The sequence below is a fragment of the Tachysurus fulvidraco genome, chromosome 20, assembly GCF_022655615.1.
Source record: "Tachysurus fulvidraco isolate hzauxx_2018 chromosome 20, HZAU_PFXX_2.0, whole genome shotgun sequence".
In the NCBI taxonomy this organism is placed as follows: domain Eukaryota; kingdom Metazoa; phylum Chordata; class Actinopteri; order Siluriformes; family Bagridae; genus Tachysurus; species Tachysurus fulvidraco.
The window spans coordinates 15,901,140-15,911,988 of NC_062537.1; the positions used below are offsets into that span (position 1 = coordinate 15,901,140).

The 10,849-nt window shown below is 40.0% G+C and overlaps 1 long non-coding RNA gene across 1 annotated transcript; it reads right to left on the reverse strand.

Annotated features, from left to right (window-relative positions):
• Positions 1-4,525: 4,525 nt before the first annotated feature.
• LOC125139711 lies at positions 4,526-8,245 on the reverse strand. The gene is made up of 2 exons (XR_007138771.1): positions 7,927-8,245; positions 4,526-5,123 (listed from the first exon to the last, which is right to left on the reverse strand). It is a non-coding gene; the product is annotated as an uncharacterized LOC125139711 (long non-coding RNA).
• Between the last annotated feature and the right edge of the window lie 2,604 nt (positions 8,246-10,849).

Below are 10,849 nucleotides of genomic sequence, written 5' to 3' on the forward strand. Positions count from 1 at the left end.
TATGTATTTTGCGGGAACTAAACAAAGGCGCTGTGGTCAGGCCGCAAGACCTGTTCAGGCCCCTCACTCAGAGAAAATGCATCTCACTCACCGCATGAATACTGCCTGTTTGAGTGCATTACATCTCCACTAGCCACAGCCATATGATACAAGGCTGAGTGGTAGTGTGTGTGTGTGTGTGTGTGTGTGTGTGTGTGTGTGTGTTGCACATGATAAGAAATAACAAATACGATCCTTCCTACACCCACACACAAGTCAACAAGAAAAGAAGTCAAAGCAAAGACACAGTAAAAGGTAAAATGGGACTGCATGGTTTAAAAACTCCGGCAGCTCCAAAGAGGCAGAGTGAGTGAGAGACAAGACGGAGCCACATTACATCTTGATCAACAGATGACTGATCATATTGAGCGCTGGCCATCTTTCACAAGCCCGTTGTTTGATGACAGAACGGCGAGTTGCCTACGTGCATCCATTTCCCACAATCCCTCCTCCCCCCTCCCCTCCCCCTGGGGCGGGAGCATCAATAACCCAGGCGGCCGGCCGTTCGGGAGGACAGGAGAGGGCCTGCTTTGCCCCGGGGGCTCCTGCTGCGAGCCCCCACCATTACAGCCCGCCCATCCGTCATCGCCCCGACCCCGCCTGAGGTCACCGGTCTCCTTCGACCAGCCGGGGCGTGATGGGACGGTCCGAGGTTCTGCCCTCTCGTCATATCTTTATACAACACACATATATCACAGAGTAGTACATGATATACAGCCTTCAGATGGTATAACGTTAAATGGACAGTTTAAAAAATACAAATGTTTCTACATGATTAAAAAATATTTCATACTATATCTACACTACACCAAATAGATTTTAAGGACTTAATCATTCAAACACTTGAAGTACTGCATCATATCTTGATAACATTACTAATCCCATACACCAATGGTACAAGGCTCAGCACAGTAGGCCCTGCATCGCTAATTGAATGTAATGACCCGTGGCTGTTGTCCAAAGCCTGGCACCTCCTGAAGAAAACAAAGCTCTTCCCCTCCCACAGGCCAGGCGCAGCACCTCACAGTGCCTTCAGCTTCCCCTCAGCCTCCACACCATCTTCAAATCTTATTCAGTTTTGGGTTATAGCACAAGATAGCTCCATGAGAACAGATACAGATGGGACTCTGAAGAAATCCAACAGAGATATATTTTCCATTCATTCCAAAGAGAAAGAATATGTGTTTAATCTTTAAAGACACTTCGTCAGGCAATAAAGCATTCCTAATGTTCACTGGAACACAGGGATGCTGTAAGAAAAACAAAAATATTTGTCTGGGTAACAAGAAGTGTTTTTTCCTTGTCATGTTTGATCAATATTGATCTAATAAATGAATGTCTGAAGGACTTGTGAACTGGTGGTAATCATCATCATCAATATCATCATCATCCTGAGGCATCTAGAGATCTACCAGCTCCAGTTAGACTCTGCGACACTAAAGACGAGATGTGAACTCATCAATACAACATTTATATGACTGTATATTTATAATCACACCCTCCACTGTCACCCATATGAGGATCGGTTACCCTTTGAGTCTGGTTCCTCTCAAGGTTTCTTCCTTTATCGTCTAAAGGAGTTTTTCCTTGCCACTGCTGCCTGAGCCACCTCAGACTTGCTCATAGGGGATAAATACACACGCATTGTGAACTAAATATATATTAATCTTGAATTTTGTATTCTATTAATCCTTATATTATTCTTTATATTAACCTTTTTTTTCTGTTTATGATCTGTAAAGCTGCTTTGAGACAATTTTAAAAAGCGCTATACAAATAAACTTGAATTGAACTGAATCATTATCCTCATGTTTTAAATTCTTTGTCCAAAATCTCAATTCAATTCATTCATTCATTCATTTTCTACCGCTTATCCAAACTACTACTCTCGGGTCATGGGGCGTCTCAGGCGTCATCGGGCATCAAGGCAGGATACACCCTGGATGGAGTGTCAACCCATCGCAGGGCACACACACACTCTCATTCACTCCCACACTCCCACACTACGGACAATTTTCCAGAGATGCCAAATCAACCTACCCTGCATGTCTTTGGACCGGGGGAGGAAACCGGGGTACCCAGCGGAAACCCCTGAGGCACAGGGAGAACATGCAAAACTCCACACACACAAGACAGAGGCGGTAATCGAACCCCCAACCCTGGAAGTATGAAGCAAATGTGCTAACCACTAAGCCACCATGCCCCCCCCCCCCCCAATTCAATTCAAATATATTAATATTTTAGTTGTCAGTATTTTTCTAGCACTACTCTTTCCATTTAACACTGTGATTTTTTAGTAACTTTGAATAATCTTAGACCTTCTGCCATTTTTATGTGGACTTAGGAATTGGTTTTGCTAAATATGCTAAATCTTAGTCTCATCCTAGATGAATAATAATGCTTGTGTTGTCTAGTGGTAATGCATTTATATGCAAATCTATTTTCCAGACATATCCTACAGATAGCACACAAATGTAAGGATGTCTTTCTTTTCTGAAGCATCACAGTTTCTCATCTCTGGAAGTAAAAGGCCCAAACACTGCTCTAGCATGACAATGCACCTGTGCTCAAACTGAGCTCCAAGAAGACATGGTGTAGTTTCAGGCTGGATTGGAAAATTCAGGCTTGAATGTCCTCCGCAAGGCGCTGACTCAACCCCACTGACTCAACACCTATAACCTGGAACACCAAGTGCACCCTGACCTCCTCACACAACATCTTCCCAGAGTACATCTTAGAAGAGTGGAGCTTATTATCAGTGTTGTAATGTAACGGAGTACAAATACTTCGTTACTGTACTTGAGTAAAAATTTCACGTATCTGTACTTTACTTCACTATTTAAATTTATGTCAACTTTCACTTTTACTCCACTACATTTCCTAGATAAAATGTATACTGTTACTCCGTTATATTTCCACTAAGCATCTCCGTTACTCGTTACTACAAAATAAAATCAGAAGAAATGTGTGCGACTGCAATAAGGGAGCTTTGGCGAATCACTGCTGTATTACGCAGCTCCGCGTGCGTTACGGAGAAGCACAGGCACGCGCAACGTGCGCGCGGATTCAGAGATGGAGGCGTTTATCTATAACGGCGGCAACGAAAAGCAGTGAAATGTCACTGTTCTTATTACCAGAGTTGATAGCACAAACAAAATATTAATGCAGTATCAATACTAAATAAAAATGTATTGATTTGGTCTTTGTCTTGTGAATATTTGTTTATTAATGACTGCATTCATTGGACACACTGTTTGTAGAGAATGCACACATACATGAACTGATTTGATTCAAGACTGGCATCATTACATCATGCATAAAATTTTGGTGTCCACTTTTGCCATTTAATAATACCATAACATTTGGCTTACTATGTAGTCATATAATAAAATGGGTTTTAGCCCTCAGTGAGAATTTAAAACAAGAAGAGTTTTATATTCTCACTGAGGGCTAAAACCCCTAAAGATGAAACCCTAGAACCGCCCCTGGTCTTATGCCTACCGAGAATCACTGAAATTTTACTTTTACTTCAAATATAAGTACATTAAATATCAGAAAATTACTTTTGATACTTAAGTACAGTAAATATCAGATACTTTAAGACTTTTACTTGAGTAATATTCTAAAAGGTGACTTTCACTTCTACTGAAGTCTTTTTCTAGTACGATACTTGTACTTTTACTCAATTATTGCTTTCTAGTACTTTATACAACACTGCTTATTATAACAACAATGGGGAGTAAAGCTGGAATGAGATGTTCAACAAGCACTTATATGTCTGATAATCAGGTGTGAACATACAAAAATGGATGATTTTTCATTACAAAAACTGGTACTTAAACTTCATATTGGCTTTCATGACTACAGGTCTTGTGAAATTTAGAATGCAGACATAAGCAGAATATGTACAACTCGGAGAGACAGACAGTAATCCAAACTGTAACCAGAGCTGTGAGATGGCAACGCTACCCACTGTGCCACATTACTGCCTTCTGGCAATCTTGTTCACTCTTAAAAGACATTGGATATTGGCTACACTAAACCAGTACATCTTAATCTGTATTCAAAAAAGCACCTACAGCCCTAACATCCATTATTTTGTCTTAAACACCACTGCAGAGTTCAGGGGCTATGTAAGAGAGCTGTGACTAATCCTTCAGATTAACAGCAGACCTGTCTTAACTGGCTGAAATGCTCAGGATGGGCTGTGTTGCTTCAGGAGATCAGCACGATATGCTTATAAACCTTTTTATACTGTTTACATTATAAGTAGGACTTTGCAGTCACAAGCAGCCAAAGTATGTTGAATTAGACTGGGAGAGTGTTATTCACCTACAGTATTTCCCTTTTTTGGTAAGGATTCCTATCTAAAGAGAGAGCAGAACAGGTTTCATGTCTCCTGTTCTACAACTAGTTCCTTTGACTCAAAAGTTTTAAATCGGTTTTATGTCTTGCATTCTGGAATAATGACAAGGAAGAGGAAGAGGAAGAAGAGGAAGAGGACATTTAATTGTTGATCATTTCAATTCCGATTTAAAGAAAAAGCAGGGCAGGCTTCATGCCTCCTGTTCAACAACTCCTATGAAGAAGTCATCTAATTGTTGATTATTTCCCTATAATTTTCTGCTTCATCATTTTTATTCCTTACACACATACACACAGCCAATTATCCATCTCTCTTTTCAGTAATAAAAAGACCATGATTGAGATTAATTAGCAAAACATGAGCCGATGTAAATGACTGAAGTTTCCACCACATAAGAAGCCATTTGCAATCATGCAAACTGGCTAATAAAGCGTCGTCATGAAAAGAGCTGTTATCACAGAAGGTGAGAGAAGGTGGGGGAAAGCTGTGACAGTAAGCCTGCCTCTAACTGCTCACCGCGTAATAGGAGAATCCTTCAACACCTGAGACCATCACACTTTCTCAAGGCCTACGGTTCCAGTCACTACATCCTCCACTCTCTCTCTCTCTCTCTCTCTCTCTCTCTCTCTCTCTCTTTCGCCTTCCTTTCTTTCATCTCTTCTTCAATTCTCCGATGGCTCCTCTTCCCCATTTGCTGAAGGGATGTCTCTTCTCCAGGCTAGAGAAAGAGGACAGAGGATTAAACAAACAAATACAAAGCTTCCTCAGGCAATACTTAATAAAGGCACACATGGCTTTCTTTTCATCTTCTCAATAGCTACAGCCAATGCACATGAAAAAAAAAACAACAACACAACACTCCAGTCATCTCGTCCTCTCTAGTCTGCTCTCTTTGTCGCACTGGAGCCTTGGATCAGTGGCGCGAGGTCTACATCAGTACATCACATCAAGTAGAGGTCACTTCCTTCTGCTGCCTTACCTTTTAATTAGATTGCCAGCTGGGTTTTGGTGCTAAGCTTTAGACATTAAGGAATACAACACAGAGCATGTAAGCAAATTCCAGGTTAATAGCTACGCAGACATGTTCTGAATTGAAAACACAGCAGTGCAACCTAGAATCAAGACATTGAGAAATATATCCATGAGCACACGCTTTAAGCTTTGAGTAAACTAGTCCAGACATATCGACAGAGAATCAATCAGACATGAACAGAGCAGTAAACGACCACTGGTCAATCCAGCCTTGTCGATGTGGCGCCACTTCAATACTGATTTTCCCTGGGCGTCGTCATTTGCCCTTGGGTAATTCCTGTCTCCACATTAGTTGCTGCTCCATTGGGTTTACTTTATCAGCTCAAGAAAAGGTCTGTAGGTCAGCCCTCAGGGTGCTGAAGCATCCCGACAACATTGCCTGCCAGTCAAATGTTTTCACACAACATTTTAGGTGACAACAAGGAACTGGAAAAAGTTTAGATCTTACTCGAGTGCTCTAATAAGAAAATAAATTTCTCTTCCACTCAAAATAATGCCTACATTATGGATAGGTTCCCAAAAAAAAAAACAAAAAAAAACGTAGGACTGTTACATGTTTGGAAAAACAGACACTGTTTAGGAAGCAAAAAAAATTTAATTTAAATAAAATTTGGTACAGACCTAATCCTTGATAAAACCTTGTTTAGTATTTTCTTTACCATGTGTGTGTTTAACTTTTTCACTAAAATTCACATAATTTGATTTTAAAACATGATTGGAAACTTATCCATAGACTTGAAGAACCTATATTCAGAAACTTTTCCCAAAAAAACACAGCAAAATAAATCCCTTAGCGGGGGAAAAAAATGCATAAATCGTATTTCATTCGTTCTTTCATCTTCAGTAACAGCTTTAACCTAGTCAGGAGAAAGATGGATCCAGAACGTATCCCAGGAACAGTGGGAGTGAGGTCGGAATACACACCCAGATTCTTTCACACACATGCACGCTCACACACACACACACACACAGGGCAACTTAGAGTCACCAATGGTACTACTAGTATTTCTTTAGAGGTGGGAGGAAACCAGAGGACCCAGAGGAAAACCACACAGACATGAAAAACATGCAAAATTCCACACACACCATAACCTGAGCTCAGGATTGGATCCATCAGTATTCTACCCTGCATTTAAAAAATTTCAATATATACCACTTCAGTTCAGTTTTTCTGAGTCTGGAGTGTTGATCAGACTTTATCACTTGATATGATGTATGGTGTATATATTAGTAAAGAAAGTCGACACCTAGTTGTTCCTGCAAGTGGAAATCATGTATGTGTAGATGTTTAAAAAGACCTTCAAGACCTGCTGATAACGGTACTGAAACATGGCCGTCGTCTGACTTGACACATGGATTTTGGAGGGAGGAGGTGCATTTGCATATTTAAGGATCAGATGACTCCCCCTTTCCCTTAATTGAGCTCCTGCGTTATTAATTTTACTGTTAAATACTCAAAGAATATGCTTCTTAAGCTGCTCTCATTAATAAGCCTCCCCTCCAAGTAGCCTGACTAGGTAAGAACCATTGGCGTGGCTAATTATTACCTTCACGTGCGAATGCCGTTAGTCATGCTTAAAGTGTACTTTTTCCTTATTTAATTAATTAAAAAAAGAGCATCTATGAACTTTAAATTAGTCTGGTGTAAAATAATCTCTTTTTGTCATTTAATAATTAGCAGTCGACGCAGCGGCTGTATTAATTGCATTTAGGCTGACGCCCCGGGAGACGGACATGGAGGACGGGTCACTCTGCCATCTCTGCTTTCCTGAAATAGCGAATTCCCATGTATTGAGAGAGAGAGAGAGAGAGAGAGAGAGAGAGAACAAGGAGAGTAAAGAGAATCAACTCTTTTCTGCGTGCCGTCTTTAAATTACCCCTGGGAATGGGAGGCAACCCTTAATTAGCCTAGCGCCGTGGTAAAATTGATTGAAATGCAGCACATCAATTATTAAACGAAACAGTTTTTTATAACTCCCCCACCCCAGTGTGTAATTCTTTAGGTGGGAGAGGGGTGCACTGAACTGGAAGGGTGGTACTGCTAAAAACAGGCTACAAAATGAGGCCCCAAATCTGTCTGTCCCATCATAAGATGCATACAATTAGCATAGATTCCTCCTCGGTTTATATGGTTTGAAACTATGGAACACTTATTTAAAGTGCAATGGTAAATTAAGGGAGAGTGAGACAAAATAAAAAAAATAAAAAATCGAAAGACTGGATATTTATCACCACAGGAACAGTGTGTTAAGCTGTCATGTCATACACATGTGGCCTAAATCATAAATATATACAATTATCCATATAAACACAATCTCCTTAAAAAAGCAAACCAAAGTACTGTAGTTAGCTAGTACTTTGCTCAGAAGCAACAAAATCCTAGTCAACTACTAATAAAGAAAGGCTGCGTTACCAAAATATTCAGATCTCCCTGACCAATCCCCTATCACTTAACCCCAGAGATCAAACCCAGTTAGATGGCTACTTACCTCTCTGGAGAGTCACTACATCCATTTCAGGAAAAGGTCACAGTAAACACGAGTTCTTCCTTTCATTCATGCCTCTCACTCATTTCTTGTTCAATTGTTTTCTTAACCTAACTCATTCCCAGCAATCTGGCAACCCAAACTTGAACGTCAAAGTAAAATGATTGAATGAATGAATGAATGAATGAATGAATAATCTGAACCTGAGGCTAATACTGTCAAAATCACTATATCACTACAGTAACGCTTGTAATAATAGCCACTCTTAATGAGAGACAAAAGCTTTCATTTGGAAAGCAGTAATAATCGGTTTAATTGCTTTAATTACCATGCCAATGAAGAGCACTACAGAATCACAGCTCATCGGCCCAGCTGTTGTCCCTAGTGGCTCTTTTCTCCTGATGTGCTGCCACCTAGTGGACCTTGCAGCTACTACAGCCTGAAGGACTGAACTGCTCAACCTCTGTGTAAAGTGACAACCAGTTGAAAAAAAATATTAAAATCTATATTTATATTTATGAACAGATTTGTGGTGGATCCAATGTCTATCCCGAAAACTCTGGACATGATAGTGAAATAGATGGATTATCATGCATACACCTCATTCGCAACCACCTTTTGGCATGTTTTTGTGTGTTGAGAGGAAACTGGAGAACCCTGGGGAAACTTCAGTCAGTTAGCAACCTAAGCTTCGGATTGAACCAGAGACTTTAGAACTGTGATGCTGCAATGCTAGACCTCAGAGCTTTACATTAAATTTTTAAATTGTGTGTAACATTTTGTTTTGTTTTTCAACACTGTGGTCACTCAAAATTTGCTTTAATCTATTAACACTTGAGAAGAGCTAACTCCAAAAGCAAATACATCTTGCATAAAATCTTGCTTCTCCAGACTAGGGTCACTGCTCGGGTCACCATCTGACCCTGAGACGTCCTGCATGTCCTGGACATTGTCAGTGCTTACAGTGAGTGGAAAACTCATTTGGGCCTAATTAAATTTTTGCAGCAGCCCAAGACTCCTGTTACCGCTCCAGACCTTTGCCAAAGAACTAGGAAAAGGCCTCCAGAAGACATCCAACACTTCACACTGGACAAGTCAGAGGGTATCGCACAAAGCAATCCGGGGAAGCCATTGTGGAACACAGTGGGGTCAAGTATAGGTTAGGGCCATGTTTTAATTAGGGGCCATAACTTATACATGATAGGTTTTCCTTATGGCCAAAAACTGACAATAGGTTTCTCTCAAGCAGTTCGGCCAGGACAACAGTGAAGACGGAGACCATTGTCTGAGCTCAAGAGGGGTAAAATGTAAAGAAATCTTCCAGCTACATGTTGAAAGTTCACCATTATCATTCACCAATATCATATTCACTCACTGGCAAAAGCATAAATTATAAAACATTATGCAACTTGGATAGATTTTAATTGAAAGCTATCCATTTCTTTACACTTCCAAGAAAGATACAAAAAAAGCAGCTTGATTACAATTCCAGTAATTCTGTAACCTACAGTAAATGTTCATTTGGTTGAGGGAAATGTTGTGCTCCATGTTAACGTGCCACAAGGGGAACTAAAATGTGAAATGCTGCCTAACCCGAAGGCTAAATGCTACATAAATTATGTAAGCTCACTTTCCTATATAACGGTGTGATGTGGAGAAACCACAAAGTACCAGGCCACAGAGAATGGGTTTAATGTGTGAGAGATGTTTAACGACAATGCAGTTAGTAAGCTTTTAGCTAAAACAGTTACCACTTAATGGGAAGTACCATATTAAGAAATTGGTTTATGTCTCGTGCAGAGGTACATGATTAAAATCTTTAAAATGTGTGTTACATTACAGCAATATGGAAGCTGTGTGGAGGCATTTGCCTGAAGAGGAAAGCAGAATCCCTGCCAGGCTCCTGCAAAATGAAAATTGTAAGATATCTTATAATCTTTGTAGCATATGAAAAGTGCAAAATTTGATTTTCAGTCACTGATCACCAGAACTAAGCAGTCAGAGATATGGGACTTTTTTCCTGCTTTTGTTTATAAATCTTCACTTAATCACCCAATGGGATGAAAAAAAAAGGTGTTTAAATAGACTATATTTGTTCAATTATTGAATACAATTACTGAATAAAAACAAAAACAAAAAAACTTTAATTACAAAATGAGTTTAGAATTAGCATCTACAAAACATTGCCGTTTCCATCCATTTGTCAGCCTTTGGCGACCCCTAATGGGGAACATGAGCACGTGTTGATCAGAACCATCTGTGTCTTGAAAATATACTGTATATAGAACACTACCTGAGAAACACTGTCCTAAGCTTGGACCTTGAGTATCTCCATCCTGCACGTTTCTTCAGGTTTCTGAGACATGCTGAGAATCATAATACTTTATTAATTCCCATGGGGAAATTGGGTTCATCACCACAGCTCCATGTCACCAAAATAAGAATACAAAAATAGAGAATTGCATACACAAGATAATATTTACTTAAAAATAAAAAGTTAGGATTTAAATAAATATTGCAATAAAGTTATATTGTTGAAACACTGAGATGTGCTGTTGTACAGATTAATTATAAAGTCCCATGGACACAGGTAGGAAGGATTTCCTGTATCACACTAAGGAGCACCTTGGTTGGAAAAGTCTGCGATTGAACGTACTCCTGTACCTGTAAGACATCATGGAGCGGGTGGAGGTTGTTTTCTGAGATGGCCAGTAGCTCAGACAACATCCTTCTTTCTGACACTACAGTCAAAGTCCAGCTACGCTCCCACACCATCACCGGCCTTACAGACAAGTTTGCTCAGTCTGCAGCCACAGCATGCAACAACAAAAAAGATAGCACTGGCTACCACAGACTCAAAGATTATCTTTAGCATCATCCTGCCTCCTCAGAAAGTAGAGATGTCTTCAGAGTTCTTGGTCCAGTC